This window comes from Carassius auratus, chromosome 25, assembly GCF_003368295.1.
Source record: "Carassius auratus strain Wakin chromosome 25, ASM336829v1, whole genome shotgun sequence".
NCBI classification, from domain to species: domain Eukaryota; kingdom Metazoa; phylum Chordata; class Actinopteri; order Cypriniformes; family Cyprinidae; genus Carassius; species Carassius auratus.
The window spans coordinates 17,157,937-17,184,929 of record NC_039267.1 but is presented as its reverse complement, the minus strand read 5'-3'; the positions used below and the strand labels follow the sequence as shown (position 1 = coordinate 17,184,929).

Sequence of the window (26,993 nt, the reverse complement as noted above, 5' to 3'; positions counted from 1 at the left end):
TTCAAGCTATAAAAATTATCTGAGGGGTATTGAGATAAAACTTCACATACACACTGGGGACATAAGAGAAAAATTTTAAATACTGTATCAATGCATTATATGGTCCCTTTAACTAAAATAAGTATTAATAAAATAAATAACAAGAGAAGGCTGACTATAATCAGCATGCTTTAGTGAGGGAAGCCTATTCTTCACCTGCTATTTTGGACTTCAGCTTTGCAAGGACAACGTTTGAGCATTCACATAATATCACATAATATCAATTCATAAAAGAACAATGTATATTTAAAAGCACACGTCCAGTTTTGTGTGAGTGAAGGAAATCCGCTTGCAAGCGGAGAGATCTGTGCTCATGCATTACATGGATTACATAACATTATGAGCTCTCAACATTGCCATTAAGATCACACTATAGAAACTATGTCAAATTAAGTATAATGAGAAAAAGAAAAGAAAGTGGCCCTAGGCAGCTGCCTACACATGCCAGGATCCGCTACTAGTTCTAGAAATATACTAAAAACAAGCCCATTACAAAACATCTGCTAGGGGCACACCTGGGGTGGCCTGCCAAATTCCTGGGGGGCTGGTGCCAGCACATAGGCTCACCCCTGACCGCAAGCCATTGAAATAGAAAGTTAATAGCATAACTCAATATTGCCTAAATTCATAAACAAACAAACATTTTCAACAAGACAATATCTGTGTCTCTGAACACTGTCCAGAAACACAATCTTACTCTACTTGGCAAAGTCACTGCAAGCGATATCCATAATAAGGTCTAAAGATATATACATTCAGACCATTAACACTGTAGCAATGTTGCTATAATGACAGTTTAGAGTCAGATTAGCGTGTTTAGATTACACGAGTGGGGAGGAGGTTTTAGACATGTAGGCTTGGCTAGCGGTTTCCCTAAAACAGGGGTCTGCTCCTCTGATGTAGCCGTACTGTTATCAGCAGAAGGAAGTGGAAGTGTTATTGTTATAAACCCGCGTCTGGGTGGTCGGCCGACACATGAGTACATCACGCATTCAAACAAAAGAGATTTGCAGAGATCCAGTACACTGCAAACGAACACTAACAAAGCTACCAAGGGTTTATATCATAAAGACGACATTCAGAGCTCCCCTGCCTGTTTTTTTTTTTTTTTTTTTACGTAAAAGAGGCCAAAACAAACAATACATGCCTGCTCAAATTTGCCACTAGTGCAAATGCAAATAAGCCTATAAGACAGCTGCTATTGTAGATTTTCATGATTTGCTAACACACTTCAGACGCATCCAATGGAAGGATAACATGTGCACTGATGTATGTACACGCTTCAGGCTTGATGGCATGAGGCCAGAGCAGACCTGTCCAATCTGCAGGAATGCGTCGCTCCACCCAAGATAAGCAGGTACGGCTTAAAATGACCTGAAAGCAGAATGCTAGCCAGAAAAGATGAGCCAAGTTCCTTGTCAACTCAGTCAGCGTTTATAGTCTGTAGGGTTGTTTTGGAGTCTGGAGTCCAGACCATCGACGACACCCTGTCTCTGCCCAGACCCACTTGTTGATTCTTCTCTGCATTTCTGAAATTATTCGGCCAGCAATTTGTTTCGGTCATGAGTCACATGAGATTTGTTTTAAGTTGTTGATCCCAAAGAATTTAGCGGGATCGCTGACCCAAAGCTAAAAACTCTGTCATTACTCTTGTGTGTTTTCAAATGTTTTTCATTGAATACAAAAGTAGAGATTTTGAGAAATTTGCTGGTCGCCCTTTTCCATGAAAAATACAATGAATGGGGACTGCAAAAAAGCATCAAGCTTCAGGATGATAAGATAAGCACCAAAGTGATCTATATGACTCTTGAGTTATATCTGAAGTCATATGTCTGTGACAAATAGAACAAAATGAGCCTTAGGGCTTCCGCTTTAGTTCTTCATGGGAGTAAAAATGACAAAGATCAATGTCTTCAAGATAGATCTTTTTAATGAATCAATTGCTCAAGTTCATAAAAAACAAATGATTCAATGATTCGGTCTGAACTATTACAATGCAATTTGTAATAACATATTGTAATAACATATATTTGATATATTTGTCAAAAAAATATTTCTTTAGAAATGGATCTTTCCAATCAATCAGTCGCTCCTGTTCATAAAGTCTGAATGATTTGGTTTGAATGATTCAAAAATCAGAGGAATCATTATTTGGAGACGGACCTTTTAAAAAAATCAATTACTCCTGTTCACAAAGTCTGAATGATCCAGTAATTCTCCCTTATTGACATTCTTCATTCATCATTCTTTAGAGATGGATCTTTTCAATTAATAAAATCATTTAGTTCATAAAATCTGCAAGTTTCTGAATTATTCAGTGATTCAGTAGGAATGATTCCAATGTCAGATTTGTGAATAAATCATCGTTTAGAGATGGGTGAATTTCTCCTGTTCGTAAACCCTGGATGATTCTGTCTGAATGATTCCAATGTCTGATTTGTGAATGAATTTTTTTTTTTTTTTTTTTTTTTTAAATGGATCTTTTCAATAAATCAGTTGCACCTGTACATAAAACCTGACTGATTCAGTGATTTGGTTTAAATGATTCCAATGTCAAATGTTTAATAGAAATAGACATTTTTTCATAAATCTAATTGCCCTGAACGTTTCTGAATGATTCAACAGTTCAGTCTGAATGATTCCAAAGTCAGATTTGTAAATAAATCATTCTTTAGACATGGATCTTTCTCCTCTTCATAAAACCTGAATAATTCTTTTAGAATATTCCCAGTGTCAGATTTGTGAATGAATCGTTCTTTAGAAATGGCTCTTTTCCGTAAATCAATTGCACCTGTTCATGAAACCTGGATGATTCAATGATTGGCTCCGAATGATTCTAATGCCAGATTTGTGAATGAATCATTCTGTGAAGATGGATCTTTTCAATAAATCATTTTCTCAATATGAATAACTGAACGATTCAGTCTGAATGATTCAATGATTCAGTTAAAAAGTACATGTATTCACACAAGAGGTTATTTTTATTACCGTAACTGAAAAAGCTATGCATATTTAATATATTTGGTTTTATCTTTAATGCTGAATGGAAAATGGTGATATGTAGCACTACATTTTCCCATCGAGTCATCAGAAAATTGCCAAATTTATTGCTCAGCTATTATTTTGGAAATGGGCTGGAAGTCTGGACTATTTCTAATCTCAAAACACAAATGAAACCACACACTTCAGACTGGATCTGATAGCAGCCTGCTTTCACCTCTAGTTCTCAAGAGCCCCGTCCCTATGAAAGAAGACAAAACTACAGCCAGACATCAATAAACAGATGCAAACAAACATGAGTAACCAGAGAGGCAGCCGATGACGCTAGAAGATGGAGAGATTGACTGTTTGGCGTGAGATTATCGTCTACTTTAAGGAAGAAGTCATTTTTCAGACATTGCGGTTTCTGTAAAGTTTTCAGAGTAGTCAGTATATCTGTCAATAAAACGTCATTCAGTTGAAACTCATTTTATTGCTCAAGACTTGGTGTTCTCAATTATGACATCAACATTGTCTAAAAAGACACTGATGAGACAATGTGAGGAGAATTGAGTTTATATGGAAATCTGACTTTAGCAGAGATTGAGACATTGTTGGAATATCTCCTGAAACTCTAGAGGAGACAAATGTGGCATCACTGGAGTGTTTATCTCAGGTGAAAAATACAAAAAGCAGAAAAACAAAAATGTGTCAATTTTCTTTGTTGTATAAGAAATTGGATAATAAAAACAACCTTATTTGTGATGTTATAGGCTGAAAAAGAGATAACTTCTAATGATTCAAAAAATATCATAAACAAATATTTAATATTTTTTTATAAACATTTTTATAGTGATTATGCCAATTTCTGCGTTACTGAAAAAGACCTTTTGATTGACTGAGAGCATTCACTATTCTTATTTTGAGTAAAAAAATAAAATAAAAATGAGAGAGAAAAAACGTGACAAATATATTAACTTAATTCAATAGATATTTTCTGGGGAAAAAATATTAATAATGTGTTAATAATTTACACAACCTGACTTACACAGAAAATATTGTTTTAGGGATATTTACTCAATTTTCCATGCAAAACAAGACAAATGTACTCACTATTAATATTATTTATTTATTTATTTATTTATTTATTTATTTTTTATTCTATTTTATTTTTTGCATTTTAGATTTTAATCCCAGTGCAAACCAGTTTGACTATTTAAAATAAAATAGCCAGTAATTATTAAAAAATATTTTCATGAACTGAAATAAAGATGAAAACATTCATGTGATAAGAAATATAAGAAAAAAATAAACTTAATAACCTTGGCAAGAAAACTTAATTGCCTTGGCAAGAAACTGAATTTGTAAACGTTGAAAAATGTAAAGTTTAAGGTAAAGTACTAAAATGAATAAATATGTAGCTAAATAAAAAGATAAAACAGAAAAAAGTATATTATATATATATATATATATATATATATATATATATATATATATATATATATATATATATATATATATATATATATATATATAATTTAAAAATATATAAAAGTAAATACTAAATATTAATAAAAACTACAAGAGTATATGTAAAGAAAAATCATGCTTCAAACATGCAGCAGGCAGCTTAATGAAACTGTAGAGTAAAAAATGAGCATTTATTATACATTTTATGGTACCACAGTAATGGATGACCTGAAATGAAATGAAATGACAGAAATGTTACATGCTCCACTACAGACTACAGATCCTACTGTATATCATCGCAGATTACAGATGACACTCAGCGTGCTTGATATAAGACAGAAGAACATGAGTGAAGTTGAGTCGTTGACAGCGCAGTCACGTACCTGCTGCTCCATGCCAAAAACAGCATTTCTAGGCCTATCTTCCAATGTTACGGGAACACTGGTCCAAATCCCATGAGTTACTCACAGCACGTTCCCCTTGTTTCTAGGCCACACGGTGAAGACAGGTACACAAAGAACAGAAAATGCCACATTCCATCTCCGCTGCATCACGCCTGTACGACGAAGCACTGATTCAACATGGCCGAACGCCAGCGTACTCAGCTCTGCCTCGGCTTGTGACGAATCAACAAGGACGTGAGTGTGTGACTGTTGGATTCTGGCAGGGTTCATACGTACCTGTCTCTGCAGCACTGGGCTCTTTTCCTCCTCTCGGCAGACAGTTGCATCTAAATTCACCTCAGCACAGTGGTTTTTCTGAGCCGTTAATTGACTCCAGCCGTCATGGGAAAGCGAGCTGAATCTCCGAGCGGAGCAGGTGGACTCACAGCTGGACTGGGCCAAGAAACCAGGAAGTCCAGGAAATGCCTGATGAACTATCAGGAACACAACAAGCCAGAGGAAAGGAAAAGACACAAATTAGAACTCTTTATCGTCTCAGTCGGGTCTCCTGGAGAAACAATGTAAGGAGACAAAATGGTGACTAGGATTCAAAATAAATTTGATACACATGCCTGATTTATGAACGTTGCGTACAAGACTTCCCAGATGCACGCATTGGGATTTACAACAACAAAAACTTTCTGTAAACAGCAATAAGAATCTAGGTATCAATTCCTTGTTTCCATTAACTAATGATTTTAGTACTTTTGAGATATAAATATTGAGAAAAAACTAATTCTTGAGATTTCTGTTGTCTTCAAGCCTTAATGACTTTTCACATCCTTCACTATGAATGCAATCTAAAAATTTCATATTAAATAAAACTGCTAAACCAATTAATATGTGGATATAAGCCTATAAGAATCATTAGTAAAAGAATCAGACTTGACTGGTCATGCTTTAGGTTTTTGATTCTCTATAAAGAACTGGGTCATAAGTGTAACGTTTGATCAGGCTCCCGTCCACCAGAGGGAGCCTTCACCTGAATTCTGAACTCTGCCACTTCCTGTTCCTGCCACATCAGTTCCTGTCTTGTCATTTCCTGTCACCCTGTATTTAAGCCATGTGTTTGCTATGCCACATTGCGAAGTATTTCCAGTTCACTGCCTTTCTAAGCGTTTTTCATGTCTCCTTTGCTGATTATTGTTATGACCATTGCTTTTGCCTTTTTGACTCACGTTTTTGGATTACTGTTTTGGATTTGTTTACCATTGGACTGTTTTGCCTGTATTTTGACCAAAGCCTGTGACCTGACTACGAGTTGTGATTACCATTTGGATTTTTTCAGCAGACCATTTAATAAAGACCCGCTTATGGAATCTACACGGCCTAAATCCACCTTACAATAAGAGTCATTTGTTCAAGATTCATACTACATTGGTAACTGTATATGTTCTTGATTCTTTTAAAAAGAACCTGAGGATAAGAGTCATTTGTTCAAGATTCATACTACAGTGGTATGCACTGTAAGATTTTGATTCACTTAAAAAGAAACCGCTCATGAGAGTCAAATGTTCAGAGTACTGCACTTGACACACTGTATGTTTTCTATTATTTTTTTAATAGAACCAGGATTTTTTTCAGGATTTGGACTACACTGTATGATATAATTCACTAAAAAAAAAGTGCAAGCTCGCATTTAAGAATCATTTGTTCAGGATTCATTCTACATCGATTATCATATTGTTCATGATTCAGATCAAGCTCGTCACACTGCTAAGTTTTTAAACTGGTGGTAAGAATCCTTTGTTCAAGATTCAGAAAAGATGTGTCATGCAGGATGATTCGATTCAACTATTCAGGATTCAAAATTCTCTGGTCACAATGTATGATTTCAAATACTTTGGACTAAACTAGTAACACTGTTTGATTTTGATTCATTTGTTCATAATTCGGACTACGCTGGTCACGATTTATGATTTTGATTCGTTTAAAAAGAACCAGTCCCTAAGAATCATTTGTTCAGAATTCAGTCAGAACACTGGTCGGCCTGTATGTTTTTAATTCACTTTAAAAGAACTAAGTTCATAAGAGTCATTTGGCCATTCGGGATTACAAAAACCTATTTAAATGCTATTTATTTAAACTCTGAAATCATCTGTCAGTTCACATCCCACACCTACACAGTAGGCTATGCAAATCTACTCCTAATGAATTTGTGCAAACTGTCGCCGTCAGTGGTCATGTAATGAACCAGAATGAATCATAACTCATTGACTTCACCACATTGAGAATAAAACCACATCCTCATGTACGGAGTTAGACACATCCAAAGATTATTAAATTCACCAGGGCCCCGTGAATTCAAGCAACAGCTCAGTGGTCTGTGGAAAGATGTTTTTATGACTGTCTGGATTGGACCGATGACACTGTACAGCTGCCTCCAGATGTGTTGTAGTGGCGAATGCATCGCTGCACAAACATTACACAGAAATGAGCTGTCTGTCCCACTTAACCCTGACCCCAATCGTAATGATAACCCCGTCTATAGCCTTCACAACATTATGACAGACACAGCTCAGAAGAATGTGGGAAACGGCAAGAGCAACAGACATTATAGCCCTTCGTTTTAAAACTATCCTTGAAAAAGCTACGGCACTGTGTAAAAATGGAGCCACGGGGAAACAATTGAAGAATACCTACGAGTAAGGAGTCTACGAGGCTGCCGTTAATGAATAAAGAGCGCAACCCCCAAAATAGACACCTCTGTCCCATTCTAGGACCCAGAACAGAGCGTTTGCTTGAGTTGGAATGGATGGAAGCGTGTTTTTATTTATTCACTCATTTGCATACACCACATACCCAGAGGGATGCGATATCAGATGCCAAAGTTTTACTGCACTCGATAAACAGCAACACATTTGCAGCACACAGCCAGGAATACGGTACGACTCTTGGAGGGGATCAGGTCACGTAAGGGAGCTCTCGAGCCACAGGAAACAACAATCACATACAGGAGATTGCTGAAATCAATCGTATAGCTATTCGAAGGGGCTTTTAAACAGTTCACCCAAAAATTACGATTCTGTCATTAATTACTCACCCTCATTTCATTCTAAACCCGTAAGACCTTCGTTCATCTTCTGAACATGTTTTATTTTGTTTTTCTTTGCGCACAAATGTATTTTCGTAGCTTGAGCCACTGAGGTCACATGGACTATTTTTAAAGATGTCCTACTACCTTTCTGAGTCTTGAACGTGTCAGTTTTGTTGTCTGTGAAGGGTCAGAAAGCTCTCGGATTTCATCAAAAATATCTTAATTTGTGTTGTGATGCTGAAGGAATGTCTTCTAAACTATTTTTTCTTTAATTTTGTGAAGTCATAGACCCAATATTAAAATTTGTTTAATAAAAAAATTTGTTGTAAAAAGTGTTTGCATGTAGATTAATGTATATTTTCATGTGTAAAGACCTATATGAAATAAAATGTTATATGTGTAAAATAATATTTAGAAAATATTTAGCTTGTTTGGTGGTCGCTATTATTTTTTCTGTTTTACAGTATTATTGGATGTATTAATATTTTCCATAGCAAAAAAAAAAAAAAAACTTGCCTAAAGAAAGGTAAAAAACAAAAAATATGATAACAATAGAAGTTATTTTGTATAAATATTCTATAAATATATTGTACAAAATACTTTTTTGCTAATTTGTATAAATTGATAAAATAAATGTTATTTGAAGAAATTGTCCGAATAATTTTTCATCTATTGCCAAAGTTTTGGATAAAAAAATCTGTCAAGAATAGAAAATATAGAAATGTCTGAATCAGAATGAACAGGAGAAAAGAAAAACTTTAAAAAATGATAAAATATACAAAATTATTACATAAAAGAATAACAAATTACATATTTTTCTTTTAAAAATCCTATATAGCATATATTTCATTATGTTTTTATATTGTACATTATATAGTAGTACATTAAAGGTTGTGTGCATATACAAACATCTTTTTTTTTTACATGTGTACTAAAAAAAATACAAATTATACCAAAAACAATGATTTTATTTATTTATTTATTTATTTTGAAAACTTTTTTATTCGTTTTTTCCAAAAATATATATTTTGAGAAATATATTAGAAAGAAATAGCTAGATATTAATTTTATAGACACAAACTACATTAAAGAAAAATCATTATTTTTGCAATTCCACTTGGTGCCACCACACTTCAACGAAGTATTCTGATTTATAAAAGATACAACTCTGAACAAATCCGTTGTCCTCTGCCTTGGTGGAAGAGCAAGAGATAAAAAGAGTGTTGAAAGGAAAAAGGAGACAACATGAAAACTAGGCAGCAGCAGACGTCCAGAGCATATTTCTAAAGTCAGTTCTGGCCAGCAGGGTTTTGTCAGAAGCTTCAATCTGGGCACCAGTGTATCATCAGTCAGGGCAAACATTACTGTTAAAAGTCATTACAGCCAGGCTGCAAATCCTATGTTCCTCAGCTGCTTGATTCCATCTGGACCGAAACCAGCTGGACGGCCAGTTTCCATCATTTATCAATCGTCTAGTCTGCTGAAGAGGAAGTTTTGTGGTGCACTTCGATTCGGACTGGCTCGAGAGCATGGAACAGTGTTATCAAAGAAAAACAAAGAGAGAAAAAGACAAAAAGACGACAAGAAATGGGGCAAACGAGGACAAACTAAAGACATACGGAGTAAAAAATTCTATAGACTTACAATGGAGGGACCAGAGTCATATCTAGAGACCTGAATATCTTGACAGTGAGCAACCATCCAAAACACTCTGGCAACCACACAACAACTAAACTGCATATCAACATCCTTCCAGCACCACTGTGCTCAATTATGTACGAGCAAACTGCACAGAAATTGCAAAAATCGAGTCTTATCTATAAGAGGTGCAATATGTATTGTCTATGATAATTAGGGCTGTGCAAAAAATCGAATGGGATTTTCATGTGCATCTCAACAGTAAAGACGCTCCTGTAATTAGAAGAATATCTCCAGCACATGCGTTCAGATCAGGGTTGCCAGGTTTTCACAACAAATCCTGTCCAGTTGTTTCTCAAAACTAGTCCAAAAATAGCCCAAGCGCGTTTCCAGGTGGTTCCCCGATATAAATTGCTTCAGTACCAGCAGTGCAAAAACAGATTTTGATGATACTGACTTGTATCTTAGTCTAACTGAATTTATGTACAAACAGACTAGATGATGCATTTGCTCTTATAAAGGTAAAGATCTTTTGAAAACCAGTTTACGGTGGGAATATTGCTTCTTAAAAGGTTCACTTTTGTCACTGCTGTGAGCTGACTACAACACAAAAACACACTCAGCGAAATACTGTTTAATTACCACGACTGACAAAACCTTAGAAATACTGATATCATTTCGTGTCAATATTGCACACTCCTATACACATCGATATACTGCTGTTATGAAAAGGGATAAAAAGCATTCCCATATCCAAGCATGAAAATAAACGAGCACAGGAGCAGAGGTTGAGCTGTGGGTTTGTATGAGAGAGTTTTGCGGGGTAATCCGTCATAACACAGGCATGTTTCATACTTTGAGGTGGCTGTATGGGGATGTATTTAAAGCTGTAAAACAAACCAGAGGCCAGATCGACAACAGCATAATATCAAAGCGGCAAGCGGGAGACTCTGGGAACAATTACAGTACGGTAGTTTGGTTTTATATATATATGACAGTCCTGTATGTACACACAGGTGGCGTTCATACAGCCAGAAATCTTTGTGCTGCGAGAAAGTCATGCATGGAGGATTTTTAAGGAGACGTCTATCCAAAAATGAATATACTGTAATTATTTAATCACCCTCATGTAGTTTCTGTGGATCATTAAACGTGAATTTTTTGAAGTTTCAATATAATGAAAGTGGACGCAAAAACATAAAAATGGTCAGTATGATTCAAGTCATTGAGTAAAGAGCTGAATCAGTCTGATTTGTGAACAATTAATTCAGACAGCTTTTGTGAACTGAATCAAGTGATTCACTGAAGTGTTCTGACTCAAAAGAATGAATCACTAATGAATCAGACGTCATTACTCATGAACTCAACAAGGAGTTCGTCACACAAAATTAATATTCACCTCAAGATATTTTATAAATTGTATGAGTCATATGGATGAAAGCTTATTTACACCTTGTAATAAAGGCATGAAATATAAATTCACAATTCTTAGAAGAAAAGCCGAGCTGTAAACGGATGCTTGGGTGCGAGATGTCAAAATTCTGAGGAACACAAACAGAACAGCTAGGGAAGACCACTGGGAAGGCTTCAGGAAACAACTGGCTGAATACTTGGGCAACAGAGGGGGCAGCAAAACCCAAGACATAAGGCACCATAGAGCAGAGCTCAGAAACTTGTTGACCACTGACTCTGAAGACAGACCAGATGCCAGGCTGGTAGAACCAGGGCAGGACACATGGGGACAGGACAGGAACTCCAACACAATACTAGACAGGACAAAGCTCCACAAAAACACAAGTTAATTCCAAGACAAATAAAAACCAATGAACTAATAAAAGTAAAGTAACAAAATAAGAAATTACCAATTTAACCAACTTAAGAGAATGATCAAACAAAACCAAGAATCAAAACTAGAAAACTAAATAAATATTACAAATGAAAGCAAATTCTTGGAATCGATTCCCATTGATTCCAGGACCAGGAATTGGAATTGGAATTGGAATTGGAATTGGAATTGGAATTGGAATTGGAATTGGAATTGGAATCGAACAGCCCTATTTCTTATGTCTTTCCATTCAATTGACTGAATACAAAGAAAAATTTCTTCTATAAAGACAAAAAAAAATCTGCAGCAATCATTCATGTTAATGACATATGGTAGCTTCATTATTTAGGCTTTAAATAAAGTTATATTAAAAACCATGACCAACACAATATTCACCAACCCAGCTTTTATATTCCACAGCCCTTTAAGTCACATTTTTTCTGTTAACTGTTTAGAAGTTTAGAAAATTTTAGCAAGCACATAAACAACCCCCCCCCCATTCGCTTTGATTTGTCCTTTTCCGCCCTTTTCCCATTCCTGTTTGTTTGAAATCAACATGCAATAGCAGCAAAAGGCTGTTTGCATTTGAAGTGCTGTTTACATGTTCAGACGAGCCACTGACATCACCGGAAAGAGGGTCTTATGACTGCATTTTGGACAACATGAACTCTTTAAAACAATAGGAAACAGTCCATTCTGTCGGCCATTTACTGTGAAAGGGGATTTTGCGGTTTGCTTTAGTGAGTTTGATGAAATGTTGACATGCTCATTTGCACTTGAAGCTGTTCCTGATTTTGAAGTCTAGCTCTGAGTCATGTGAACATGGTGGATTGATTACTTAAAAAGCTGACAATGATGCTTCAATTTTATTCTCTAGCTCAATGATACCGCTTTTGTCTAGTCTAGCAACGCCTCTTAACAAAGCCTGATGTAATGGCTCACTTTCCTAGAGGCAGCTGTACAGATTTAACTAGATCCAAATTGTTGCTCTTGCTGGCACAACTAGATCTGTTGTAGCAACTCAAAAGCACAATGCACTTGTTGTTTTGGTGGTTCATCTCATATTTGCTGACCTGATCTTGTGCTTTCTCAGTGTCAGCACTGTAACTGCTGTAGCGTGTTGTGTTTGAGGTTTCTTGAGGCCTAACTTTAGCACTGTTTACAATTTAGACAGTTAATTTCCACATTCATGATGTATTTACTGATATTTTAAAGGGTTAGTTCACCCAGATAGCAAATTTATGTAATTAATAACTTAACCTCATGTTGTTTCAAACCCGTAAAACCTCAGTTTATCTTCGGAACACAGTTTAAGATATTTTAGATTTAGTCCAAGAGCTCTCAGTCCCTCCATTGAAGCTGTGTGTACGGTATACTGTCCATGTCCAGAAAGGTAAGAAAAACATCATCAAAGTAGTCCATGTGACATCAGAGGGTCCGTAGGAATTTTTTGAAGCATCGAAAATACATTTTGGTCCAAAAATAGCAAAAACGACGACTTTATTCAGCATTGTCTTCTCTTCCGTGTCTATTATGAGAGAGAGTTCAAATCAAAGCAGTCTGGATATCCGGTTCGTGAATGAATCATTCAGTTCACCAAATCGAACTGAATCGTTTTAAACGGTTCGCATCTCTAACTGAATGATTCATTCACGAACCGGATATCCAGACTGCTTTGATTTGAACTCTCTCTCACAATAGACACGGAAGAGAAGACAATGCTGAATAAAGTCGTTGTTTCTGCCATTTTTGGACCAAAATGTATTTTAATGCTTCAAAAAATTCCTACGGACCCTCTGATGTCACATGGACTACTTTGAAGATGTTTTTCTTATCTTTCTGGACATGGACAGTAGACCGTACACACAGCTTCAATGGAGGGACTGAGAGCTCTCGGACTAAATCTAAAATATCTTAAACTGTGTTCCAAAGATAAACTGAAAGGTTTTTACGTGTTTGGAATGACATGAGGTTAAGTTATTAATTACATAAATTTGCTATCTGGGTGAACTAACCCTTTAAACAAGCCAATTCACACAGCAGCAGCACTGCTTATTCCAGCCGTGCAAATATAGATATCAGCTTACAGCTTATTTGAATAGGGAAAGACCAAAATGTTAACTCAATAAAATGTTATTAACAACATATATTTTTAACAAGCAATTATATATATTCAGTTTATTTACTCCAAACAAATTATGTACAGTCAAACGTTTTAAAAGTAAAATAGAAATTCAAAAGTTTAAACGAGCCTGCATTTATTTGATCCAAAAAACAGCAAAAGTAGTAATATTTTGAAATATTTTTACTATTTAAAAATAACTTATTTCTGTTTGAATATATTTTAAAATGTAGTTTTCGGCATCATTCCTCCAGTCTTCAGTCTCACATGATCCTTCAGAAATCATTCTAATATGATGATTTGCTGCTCAAGAATATTTTTCAAAAATATTATTTTCTTAGTAGCAGTATTACCATTATTATTCATTTGAAAAAAAAAAAAGCTTTGGTAACATTATGCAATATACCATTTAAAAACCTTGGAGTCAGTATAATTGTATCCTATTTAAATTTTTTCTATTATTTATTTATTTTTATTTTATTTTTATTTTATTTTTATTTTATTTTTTTTTTTTTTTGGGGGGGGGTATAGGAATCAATACTTTTATTTAGCACAGATACTTTAAATTGATCAAAAGTGATGACAAAGACATTTATAATGTTACAACAGATTTTTATTTCAGATAAATGCTGCTCTTCTGAAATTCTATTCATCAAAGTACCTGAAAAAAAATACTCAACATTATGTTTTCAACATTATAATAATAAGAACTGTTTTTGAGCAGAAAATCAGAATATTAGAATGATTTCTGAAGGATCATGTGACTGGATGATGTTAAAAATTCAGCTTTGAAATCACAGGAATAAATTACATTTTAAAATATATTTCAAAAGTTGTACAAATATTTCAAAATTGTATTGTTTTTGTATATATATTAATATCATCTAGTGATGTAACATCACATTCAGCCAAGTATGGTGACCCATATTCAGAATTTGTGCTCTGCATTTAACCCATCCAAAGTGCACACACACAGAGCAGTGAACACACACACTTTGAATACACACCCAGAGCAGTGAGTAGCCATTTATGCTGCAGCGCCCAGGGAGCAGCTGGGGGTCCAATGCCTTACTCAAGGGGCACTTAAGTCATGGTATTGCCGGCCCGAGACTTGAACCCACAACATTAGGGTTAGGAGTCAAACGCTCTAACCCCTCGGCCACAACTTCCCCTCTATTGCCTCATTTTTATAAACGTTTGCATGCGTAATTAAAATCATGTTGCATGTTTTCACTTTATGAAGTTATGAGGTTTTGTTTATGAATTATATGATTTTTGGGTACATTTGGTCACATTCTTATGTTAAAAAGATTCTGATGTGGTCATCAAAATAATAATAAATGTTTATATATTTTAATATACAATACATTTCATATAATATTGTCATAGGGAATCTTTTTTTCTAAAACATTTGACATATAATATAATATTTTTGTAATTCATGAAATACAGTGTGACCAGGGTAGAGATTCAACACCCAGACAACCCTTATGAGCCGGTTCCTTTAATGAACCACTTAAAACAACGAAAAAATTCATGGTCTGAATCATTCTGACAAATTGTTTAAAAATCAATGCACTAAATGATATAGTGTTACAGAATCAACATATTTCTATTAAATACTCCTGACAGGCAAAAATAATTAACGTAAAAAAAAATAATAAAAAAAAAAAATATATATATATATATATATATATATATATATATTTATTTATTTATTTATTTATTTATTTATTTATTTATTTTTCTGTCAGGAGTGTTTAATCGAAATATGTTGATTAATTAATAAAAAATGAGATTTTGTGCAAATGACTCATATGAATTAGTTCTGTTCAGTGACTCAACAACAAAAAGCGCAACCAGTGTAGTCCAACTCGCGAATAAATTACTTTTACTTTCAGTGAATCAATTGAAATGACTCACAAACTAGCGGCATGAATCACTCTGACAGATTTCACAGAATGAACTCACTGAACCAGTCGGAGTGTTACCAAATCAACCTCTGACATGCTTCATAAACGACAAGATTTTACTACTTTCAGTGAAACTTTAAGTAGTAAATTTCCATTAAACTATATATGCTTCTGCAAGTTTTTCGGTGATAAAATTAAATTAAAAAAATCAATAAAATATGCATGATTAACTGCCTATTTTACAATGCATTACTTTTATTTTAAATTAATTGCACTAAATGAAAACGTTAAAACTGACAGCCCTTATTTCACATATAGCATGTGTGTCTGAGTATTTATCACATAATGGCCCCTCAGCTGAAAGCATCCTTTAAATGCATCTGTCTCGCATCAGCACACATTAGTGGATATGCCAAGAGCCAGGCAGAACGCTGGAGCTGCTTTCAATATTCTCTCCCTGAAGTGGAGCTGACAGAGCTTCAGTCTCAGAGACAGGACGCACCGAGAGAACACTACGTCCAGAGCTCAACAACATAATGACATCAAACTGGGTCATGAGACGTGCTGTGAGGAACTCAAGAACCCTGGACTTTTAAATCACTGATCGCATTCGCATAGAGCACAACACAAACCATGCATGAAGCGTGCTCGCATATTTTGTGCATTTGTTCATGACAGAATGCAGTATGAAGACAAATTCGCTCCTTGTCGAGATCCACAGAGAGGTCACATAGTTTGGAAGTTTCTATTCTTATTTGGAAATGAATGTGCTGGGATGTAATGAAACAAACTGCTTGCCCGAGAAATTCAATCTTGTAAATATTTTGTTTTAACAAAAAAAATTATTGTGTTTTATTATGTTAGTTAGCTGTATTTTTAAGTTGTTTTTTTTTCTAATCAAAATAACCCTAGTGCAGTTTGATTGAGATTAAATGAAAGGCACAGTGAAAAAAAAACATGATTTTTGAAAATAGTTAAAAACTTAGTTATCTGTTTTTGAAAATGAACTCTTCAGATATTATTATTACTATTATAAATGTAATTTTTTTTTTTTATATTTGTTATAATTATATTATTATATTTAAAATAAACATAACATTTACGATTAAATTACTTGCATTTAACCTTATTTTTGAATACACTGGGGTTTTTTTTCCTTTAATTTCTGCATTTCTGCACGTATTTAGTTTTTTCTATAGTTTTGCGAAAATGTTATTTTCATAGAGGATTAAAGAAATAGTTCACCTGAAAAGAAGCGTTTGCTGAACTCCTGCAGGCCATTCAAGATGAAGAAGAGTTGGTTTTTTCATCAGAACAGATTTGGAAAATGTAGCATTACATAATTTGCTCAGCAGTGGATTTGCTCTGTGGTGAATGGGTGCCGTCAGAGCAGTCAGAATGAGAGTCCAAACAGCAGATAAAAACATCACAATAATCCACAAGTAATCCACAGCACTCCAGTCCATCAATAAACATCTGAAGTGAAAAGCTGTATGTTTGTAAAAAAACAATTTTATCACGACATTTTTTACTTTAAACGTAACTTCCGACTGAAATGAGACAACACTGATTTCTGCAATGACAAAGTTGTCGCGTCTGAATCAGGAGAAAGATCTGCACAGATCACGCATCGTTTACAAGCAGAAATAGTGGCGAGAAGCAAAAAGCTGACGGAGGAAGCGTTATTATTATTTATTGACTTATATTTTAGCCAGGAGCATGGTTTAAAGATGAGTCAATGATAAATTGGTTTATGAAAACGCATCTTTTCTCAATACAAGATGTTAACTGAAGGACTGGACTGTTTTTTTTTTTTTTTTAGCTGTTTGGACTCTCATTCTGACGGCACCCATTCACTGCAGAGCATCCATTTGTAAGAAAGAGACAAATTTCTCCAAATCTGTTCAGATGAAGAAGCAAACTTGGATGGCCTAAGGGTGAGTGATTTCAGCAAATGTTCATTTTTGTGCGAACTTCTCCTTTAAGGGGGAGGCTTTAAATAAGCCCTTGGAGGTTTTCGGACAGTCTTGCTTTTTATCATATTTTTTTTTATATAGTGCAAAATAATTAAAACTCTCAAGAACCAAACTAAACCATCTCAAAAGACAGAAAACACTTATCTCAATCATGCCGACTACATCATGGGAAGTTTTCATCAGGACAGACTAAAAGTGACCTTCTGTGGGGTGTGGAGTGACATGAGAGGAGAAAACTATTTGTTCCTGGTCCGACTTCACCGAGCATCTACGTAACTGCTTACAGAACAGCAGACGTTCCCCACAAATATCCTCAGGTGTTGACGCTACCTCGCATTTTAGCATGTGGCCTCCAAACAGCTTAATACCCTTCCACTTAGACGTAGTTAGAAACAGCTTTCCACAACCACGGCAACTATTACCGCAGATCTAAAACGTGGATTACAGCCCAGATTGTTATGTAAATCCAGTACTAGCAAACAGGGCTGTAACCAACATAGACATTATTAATTAAAAGTAGCCAAACAGTCCCCCTTCCACCAATATTTGAAATTCTTGCACTGACCTGCTGCACTTTCATGCTTTTTACGTTAGAAATTTTGCCATTTTGAGAGAGAGAGATGGAAGTTGTTGAGTAATTTAATGCAGTGATCCAGTATCAAAGCCATTTTATTAATAAAAGTGGTAGGGCAGAGGGCCGTAGACAAGTGTGTGTGTGTGTGTGTGTGTGTGTGTGTGTGTGTCAAGTGGCGCATTAATATAGCTTTTTAGGCAATTTACATTGCCATTCACAACCAGTTTACTGGAGAGTCTCATGCTCATCAAGACTGTTGTTTATTTGATCAAAAATACAGAAAAAAATAATTCATATTGTGAAATGTTAAATATTGGTTCCCTATGTGAATATATTTGTATGCATATGTATGAAGATATGTGATGCAGTGGTGCATTATCAAATTAAAATTAAATTAAATGTAAAAATTAAATTAAATTTACGCATTTAGCAGACGCTTTTATCCAAAGTGACTTACAGTGCATTCAGGCTAACAATTTTTACCTAACATGTGTCCCCGGGGAATCGAACCCACAACCTTGTGCTTGATAGCGCAACGCTCTGCCAATTGATTCATTAACAGTATTGAAAATGTTTATATTATAATATTTTTTTGGAATTTGATACTTCTTTTTTTTTTATTCTTTGTTGAATAAAAGGATAAAAAACGAATAACATTTATTCAAAATAGTAATCTTTTTAAACAAAATACATTGTTATTCTGAATCAAGGCTTTAAAATTGCTTAAAATTATTGTTTGCCTCCGCAGTCTGCACACTACTGATACTTTCTCATTCTATAGACTATATTTGTGGTAGGATGAAATATCGAAGTCAATTCACTGCATGGAAGTGAACTAGAACAATCAAAGAATCATTCAGCGTTCGCAGCTAATGCTTACTAGCGAGGTGCGGATGTAAAGTTTGGCGGTTGTTGCTATCAGAAGGAAAAAAATGCATTATAAGCTATTCATCAACACATTATTTTTATGGTTAAGCCTTTCATGTGACACGGCATTCAGTGATGAAGCAAATTACTCACCACTGTTTAAAAAAAAACAATTGTTGGCAAATTCCATGCGCTGACAGGCAATGTTCTTAAAGGACCTGCTTGGATTAGAATAAATGACACTGGGATGCACATTTGATTTCATAGCAATACAATTTGGGCGAAATCCTAAAAAAAAAAGTAAATATTGACCAGTTAAAAATCACTCCTGCTGAACTGAAACAGGGCTTGAACACATGAGCAATTAAATGGTTTAAACAACTTCTCATCCCTAATATAAATAGCAGCTCCTTTATATGAATCAAACAACATTGACAAGAAACAGAAAAACGCTCACTCCTCTTTATTTATGTCTTCGTCTCTGAGAGTCTGTTTATGGGAACAGTTATGAAGCTTGAAGCAACATTTACTTTTGTTAAAAAGTGCTTGAAGTCTGCAGGCCATTGTTTTAATTAGATTTTGTCACGGTTGGGTTTGGGAAAACACAAAGAGAGGGTAGATCCAAATGCAGGTAAGGGTTTTTATTTAAACAGAGGGGTAACTACAAAAATAAACAGTCATGAGAGACAAACGTAACCAAAAGAGGGAACCGGATGAAACGGGGAACTCGGAAGAATGAGAAGGTAGAGGAAGTCTCGGGGGAACGAGAGCATGAGACACATAGGGTAAGGACTCCATGATGACAACAGAGAAAGACAGCTCTATATAGGGAAACTAATGACAGAGTATTGTCAACACCTGTGCGATTCTAATTGGAGTGCAATTACTGTGAAGACACAACCAGACTAGCGGAATTAAAGTGCCTATGGTGAAGTGCCTAAGGGGAAGTGAGCTCACTAGGGAACACCCAGGAAAACAAAGACTGGCAGCGTGACAGATTTGTAAACATTAGTATTAATATTTCCCATAATAGCATGTGATCAATTGTAGTTTTTACTCTGTGTAGAGAATAGTGAAATTTCACCGGTAGAAGCAGAAAAAATGTTGATATTAATGGGGAAATAAAAATGAAGATGAGATTGTTAAAACCACCGAGATCCTCAACTTGGCCGGTGTTTTCTATCAACCATCGTGTTTTTCCGTTGATCAGCACCATAATTCTAAAGTGTCGACATACCAGTACGAATATAAAATCCTTTGGCCAAACAGTGCATTAAAATACCTGGCGAGCAACCAGGACTGATTGTCCAGCCTGGCATCAATATTTTTTGTGAAGCGTAGAAGCATGTAAAACGATCAGCTTTTCTGCGTACTTTCCTGCGCAATTGAAGACAGAAGCACACGGCATTATAAGAACGCCAAAACTGTGCTCGTTGCAAAAAATACCCAGCATGAGATACTTACAACATTGCTTAAAGGAAGAGGAACCCCAAAAATAAAAAGCAACCAGCCACAGCTCTTTTTGATGTTAATGGGCCCGAGTTTATATAGTTCATTTGTTACTGAGTGTCTCAAAATAAACTCTGAATATCGCTAATTACAGCAAATCCAGGGATTATTTCACCCTCAAAGGCTTTAGTTGTTTCAAAATCATAAACTCGGCTGTTTCCAGGCAGACTGATAAAAAACTCTGTGCCCTTACTCCCAGATGATATGTCAGCCAATCAGATTAGAGTCTGCCAGATTGAGAAAATACTTTCCAAGATGCATCAGAATGCCGTTGAACTGTGTGCGGTCTGTGAATGTGCCATCTGATGGTGTAGTTAAGGCATTTACAAGCATGGACAAACTGGGTCACGCTAACCAACAAAACCCAACCCTAACATACATATTTCACTGATTATTCTTAACCTTGCAATATTTCACTATTTTATATAACAGTAATGAGCTAACGTGTGGCAAAAAAAAACTTGAATTTACCTTCCGTGTTGAGAAGAAACTCAACAAGTTTAGCACCATGATTGAAACCCAAACATTTGATCAAATCCATCGCATAATTATATTAATCAGTTAACAATAAACTGGGCTTATAGTTCTTAATCAAAATATCATTGTTCCCCACCCTACATGTTCTCCTTTTTGATAATCCATTTAACTTGGACACACGTTAAAATACAGAAGAAAATATATGATGCTATTTTCATTTTGTCGCAACTTGAATAGAACGCAGTATCAGTGTTGAAGGAATAGCTCACCAACCTGAAATAATTCTGTCATCGTGTCCACGTTTCCTTCGTAGAACACAAAAAGAGAAATTTCGCAGAATGTTCATGTCGCTCTTTTCCGAACAGTGAAAGTGAATGTTACCATGGTTACCAGACTCCAAAAATGACAACAACAACAAAAAAAGTATCAAGAAAGTGCACAACACACTGCAAAAATGATTTTTTCGAAGTTAAGCTATTGGCACGTTTTACAAGGGAATACTACTTCAGTCACTTTTTTTATGCAATTGACTAGCAATTTCTTAATAAAAATTGTTTCAAAGTAAATCCAACACTTTTTATGACCATGATATGTCAAATTTTATTTAACGCTAGATATCGCAAACAAGATTTGCCAAATAAAACACAAATTAAGATTTTTCTTTTCATGATTCATAGATGAAAGGAAATCAAAGGGATTCAGAATGACTTGAGGCCGAGTAAATGATGACAGATAGTGGGCTGCACCTCCATATAACAAACTTCAAGTAATCTTTTTGTTTGGGCTTGATTGCTTGCGGGATTATTGACGCCTCAGGACAGAGCGAGCCGACTGTCTTCCCAGATTAGACTTCTGGCTCATGTTCCTTTGCTCTCTTACATAAGCGTACAAACTAATTAGACCTGATTGGACTTCTAAAGGTTTGAGCCAAGAAACTCCATAATCAGTCATACAAAAAGAACAAAAATACAGCGCTTAGTCCATTGACAGTGTTACGTATGATTTATATCCTTGCGTAAGATTTAATCCTCTTCACGACATGCCTTGAGGTGCATTACGCCCAGCATGAATGAATTGACAGGCCGTGGTGGTTCCATGAAGATGGATTAGATCAGATTTCATATTTGGACTCGGCCCAAGGGCACTGGGGAGTGCATTTGCAAGTTAGCAAGTAGTATGGAGCATATTAAAGACATATTAGTCAGGGTTCAAAGGGCTAAGCTGTGTTTCCTCCTATTCCATAAAAGTGGAAGCAAAGACTTCCTTCAAAACTGATACTTTTTATTACATTAATATACTTCCAGAACAAATATAAATCATAAATCAGACCTATTATCAACAGGGTTTTTTTTTTTTAGGTCATGAGACAAAGGTTTCGGCTCCTACGGTAGATTCTAGGAAAATGTGCACAAGCGTAAAACAAAACAGCATAAAAATTCTCCCCTTTTGGTGGAAATCTCGTAAATTTTCTTGAGAAACAATGCGAAGCGCCATCTTTGCTGCCAATGAAGCAGTCTGCAGTAATTTACAGCGTTGTGAGATTCCAAACAGTTTGTTGTAACTAGAGATAGAGTTCATTGAAAGAGGAGAAGCCCTCACACATGATGAGAAACATGAGACAGGTCTGGCAGTGGCTTACGTGCTCAATTTAACAAAATATAGCCAGACCAAGGAAAATGAGGTCAGGATTCCCAAATGGGACATCGTTTTGGCTTGGCGAGTACATAAAGTTCACCCATTCTCTGCCTTTTATCCTTTCACCAGCCCTTATCAATATTGTCAAGAGCAGACCACACGATACTGTCAAGAGCAGAAAACACATTCAATTTTTCATCATCAACTTTATCATTTTGGGACAAGGAACCACCACAACCCCCCCCCCCCCCAAATAAGCAGCCTATATCTGTACATCTGCTTGTTTTGCTAGATATTGGTGGAAAATGTTTCTTTAATAGAGATTTCCTAATAGAGAGTATGTCCTGAAAATGTTTACCTATATTATCACTGCTTTTTAAAGGAATAGTTCATAAAAACATGAAAATTCAGTGAACTGTGTGACTTCTGCAAGACACCAAACTTTTCTCAGTGTTTTGGGAATATAATGAAAGGGACTAGTGTTGTTTTGGACCACAATGACTTTCATTGTATGGACAAAAGCATTTGTTTTTTAAAATATATCATCTTTTGTGTTCGACAGAAGAAAGAGAGTCATAAAGGTTTTGATTTTCCAAGAGAGTGAATAAATGATGACAGAATTCCATCCAATGTGGTTTGAATGTGCGACAAAGCTTCATGTTCTTGGGAAACAGTTGTGACTGGCTAGTTACTTTCTCCAACAATGTATTGTACTGTGAAGCAGCAAGATAAGACGTTGTTCAAGAAACGCGAAACCCTTGGACAGTGTCGCCACCTTGTGGAATAAACTAATTTGCGCCCAAAAATCAACGTGTGTGTGTGTGTGAACAGAGAATACTGAGTTCAGCTGGTTAGAAAAATTGTGCTTTACACACATTGCTGTTGACAAAAATTTTCACACATGCACTTATGCATACTATAACGTTCATGTCAAAAAATCGCATATACTTTGGATGTATTTCACCCCAGAAAGCACTCACATGGGGATGGGGCCAGTAAGTAACAAGATCACCCTAGCAACTTAAAAGATCACCCTAGCAACCACATAATTTACTTTTTAGCAAGTTATTGGTAACCAAACAGTGATTGTAACCACTGAATTCCATAGTATGGAAAAAATACTATGGAAGTCAATGGCTACCATCAATGGTTTGGGATTACGCAACCCCAGCAAACACATAGAGGCTTGGGGCCACTTAGCAACCATTTAGATAATCCTAGCACCCACATAATTCACAAAAAAAAAAAAAAAAAAACACTTAAGCAACCAAGAAGCAACATATTAGTAACCAAACTATTGGCGAAAGCCACTGACTTCCACATTATGGAAAACTAAATTACTATGGAAGTCAATGGCTATCGTCAACTGTTTGGCCTTAAGCGACCTTAGAAACACATTCAGATCTGGAGATAAGCTCTTTTGACTTGGGGCCATTTAGCAACCATTTAGATCACCCTAGCAACCACATAACTCAAAAAACATAACAAAAAAACTTAAACAACCAAGTAGCAATGTATTAGTAACCAAACTGTTGATGGTAGCCACTGACTTCTATAATATCAAAAAAATACTTTGGAAGTCAATGGCTACCTTAAACTGTTTGGGCTTAAACGACCCCATTCACACATCAAGGCTTGGACATGGGCTCTTTTGACTTGAGGCCACTTAGCAACCATTTAGATCACCCTAGCAATCACATAACTCTATAATAAACACTTAAGCAACAAAAAACGCAATGTTTTAGTAACCAAACTGTTGACGGTAGCCATTGACTTCTATAATATGATAAAAAATACTTTGAAAGTCAATGGCTACCATCAACTGTTTAGGCTTAAGCGAGCCCAGAAAACACATCGAGGATTGGGCTCTTTTGACTTGGGGCCACTTAGAAACCACTTAGATCACCCTAGCAACCACATGAATCACACGGGGAAAAAACAACAACCAGCAGTGTAATGACATCCAACCACACAACTCCCGATTTTTTTCAGAAAATGCTAAACTATTCTATCTATACATAATGGCAGTTTAAAGTCTCCCAGACACAGACGAACGCCTGCCATTTACCAAAGCAGCCACCTGCTAATTAACTCCCTCCCAGTCGCAGTCACAGAAGTGAGATGAAGCTGGGAAAGGCGGCGTAGAGAGATCAGCAATAAGTGATCTGACCCAGATCAACGCCCTCGGGGGATAACCCTGCGTGCCTGTCTGTGTGTAACAAATCAGAGCGTGTAAGAAGCGCCCAAAAGCCAGTCAGAGAAATCACAAATATTTGGCCTACAAGACATCCCATTAATAATAATTTAATCACAGCACACCGGCTGCAAACAAAACACACTGTCGAAGGCGCTGTTCCCCCGACGTGAACTTTTGGCAATTGCGCATTTTGTTATTACAGAGTCCAAATTATGAAATGTTTTAAGTGAAGCATGACTCTTCTGCCACATCTGGCACAATCATATTTGTGACTATAACACATATACGGGGAAGGAAAATTAAACACAGCTTTGCCAAACTCAGATGAATTTTTAGTTCAAAGAAAGTCTTGCATTTAACAAACAAGGGAACTTTTCCCATGGAATAGGAACATTATTCCAAACAGACATGATACTCCAAGACCCACTCAGAAAAAAAAGAGTATTTAGCAACTGATATATAATCAGATTATCCTGTTTTGGCATTCTAGTATTCTCAGAGGCTATAAAATAGGCCAAGGCTTTGCCTAATATTGCGACATTTCCATTGCATAGATCTTGACTAAATAAAAGTATGGATGACAGTTGAGTTACAGTTTCCAAAATGACCATTTTGCAGGTGTTTATTTGGCCGTTCTCATGCTGATCGAAATCGACTGGCAGATGACTTAAAGGGATAGTTCACCACAATTTCTGGTCTCCATTGACATCCATAGTACGAAAAAAAAAACACTAAGCAAGTTATGGGGACCAAATGAAGGTGAACTATCCCTTTAAATAAAGCTTTTATAAGCACAACAAAAACAAAAATCAGATGTCTTAATAAAGAACAATCTCAAATTGTTAAAAAGAAAATAATGACTTATTATTAATATTATTATTATTATAAAAACTGCTGTTTAATATTTGACCTTTTTTTATTGAAATATTAAGTATTAATTATTTGAACAATGTAGACAACCTAAAAACATATGATATTTCAGATGTAAAAATGTGGGGGGAAAGTAAAAATACCTTGTCAAAAATTGGCATAACTGACATGCTTTTTTAAAATGTATATATACAGTCTTTAAAAAATAAGATTTAGCAATTTTTACAATGTAATAAAAAATAGCAAATACATATTAATAAATTATTCTTTATTCGTTGCTTAAGTGATGGTTGCTTTAGACCTACTAAAAACTGTGTTCTCCAGCTCCAGTCAGAACAGACGGGTTCAATACAATCTGACAGTAATCTGTTAACTTATTGTGTAATATTTCATATCTCTCGTCCTCCTCTGTTTTTCTGTTCTTTCTGGTTTCGCGGAGGCTGACAGATTTCATCGTCTCCTTTCCACTGCTTTGCTGTTATTCATTGCCAGTATGCATTTTATCGATATTGACACATTGACAATCAAAAAACAATGGAGCTGTTAAGAGCACAACTGGAGCGTAACCTTCAGAAACGATCAAGAATAATTCAGCAGAATTCTTCCCTAAGTAACCCTGATGTGTTAACCTGACCAGTGCTACATCAATAAACCGCAGCAGGCTGGCGAATGATCACATCCCAGCTTTCCTTAAGTTCTGTAAGTCACAGAGAGCCAAAGCGCTTCAGTGTTTTCTGTAAATGAGGCATTTAAGTGCAGTTTTATACAGTGATTTGAAGGCACCGCTGCTGAACCTCTATCAAACCTGGTAGCGTTCCTCATTTACATTTATGCATTTGGCCTTCACTTTTCTCCAAAGCAACAAGAAATGAGTTCCCTGGGAATCAAACTTGTGACCTTGGCGTTGCATGCACCATACGGTACAGTTCAGACTTTAAATCTCTTTGATTTGCATGAACTAGCTCTGAACGTCTTGACGCCTTGCTGAGACAAAACAGACACCGCCGCGTTCACGCTCACCTTGCGTGGATTTGGTGATTATTTGCTTTGAAATGAATTGTATTAATGTTGGCTTGAGTTTTATCTCTTTCTGTGTTGTTGCGGAAAGGCCAGTACAAGTTCAGGGAATGGGGCTATTTTTGACACTTGGAAAGCATCGTGTGTCTGCTCTGTGTTATTTTATGAATTTATGAGTCAAAACATTAGTGGGACAAATAAGAGTGTCTGCGATTCAAAATCAAGTTTACTCAAATGTAATCTTTGTATTCATGTTCATTTAATATGGTTTTGAAAAAAATAAAAAAATAAAAATAAATAAACAAATATATATATATATATATATATAGTTAAAATGTAATAACTCTAACTATCAGGAAAAAAGTCATGTGTACACAACATAATTATTATTTACATTTAATTAAT

The 26,993-nt window shown here is 35.7% G+C and overlaps 1 protein-coding gene across 2 annotated transcripts in view; it reads right to left on the bottom strand.

The window, feature by feature from the left end:
* The window catches only part of LOC113043559 (uncharacterized), a 265,905-nt gene that overhangs the window by 228,902 nt on the left and 10,010 nt on the right, over window positions 1-26,993 (bottom strand). Inside the window, exon 2 of one of the 2 annotated variants that reach the window (XM_026203012.1) lies at window positions 5,169-5,365. The gene's annotated coding sequence lies outside the window, so the exon portion shown is untranslated. Of the gene's footprint in view, window positions 1-5,168; window positions 5,502-26,993 lie in introns of those variants that run through there. The other variant, XM_026203013.1, reaches the window with a different exon arrangement.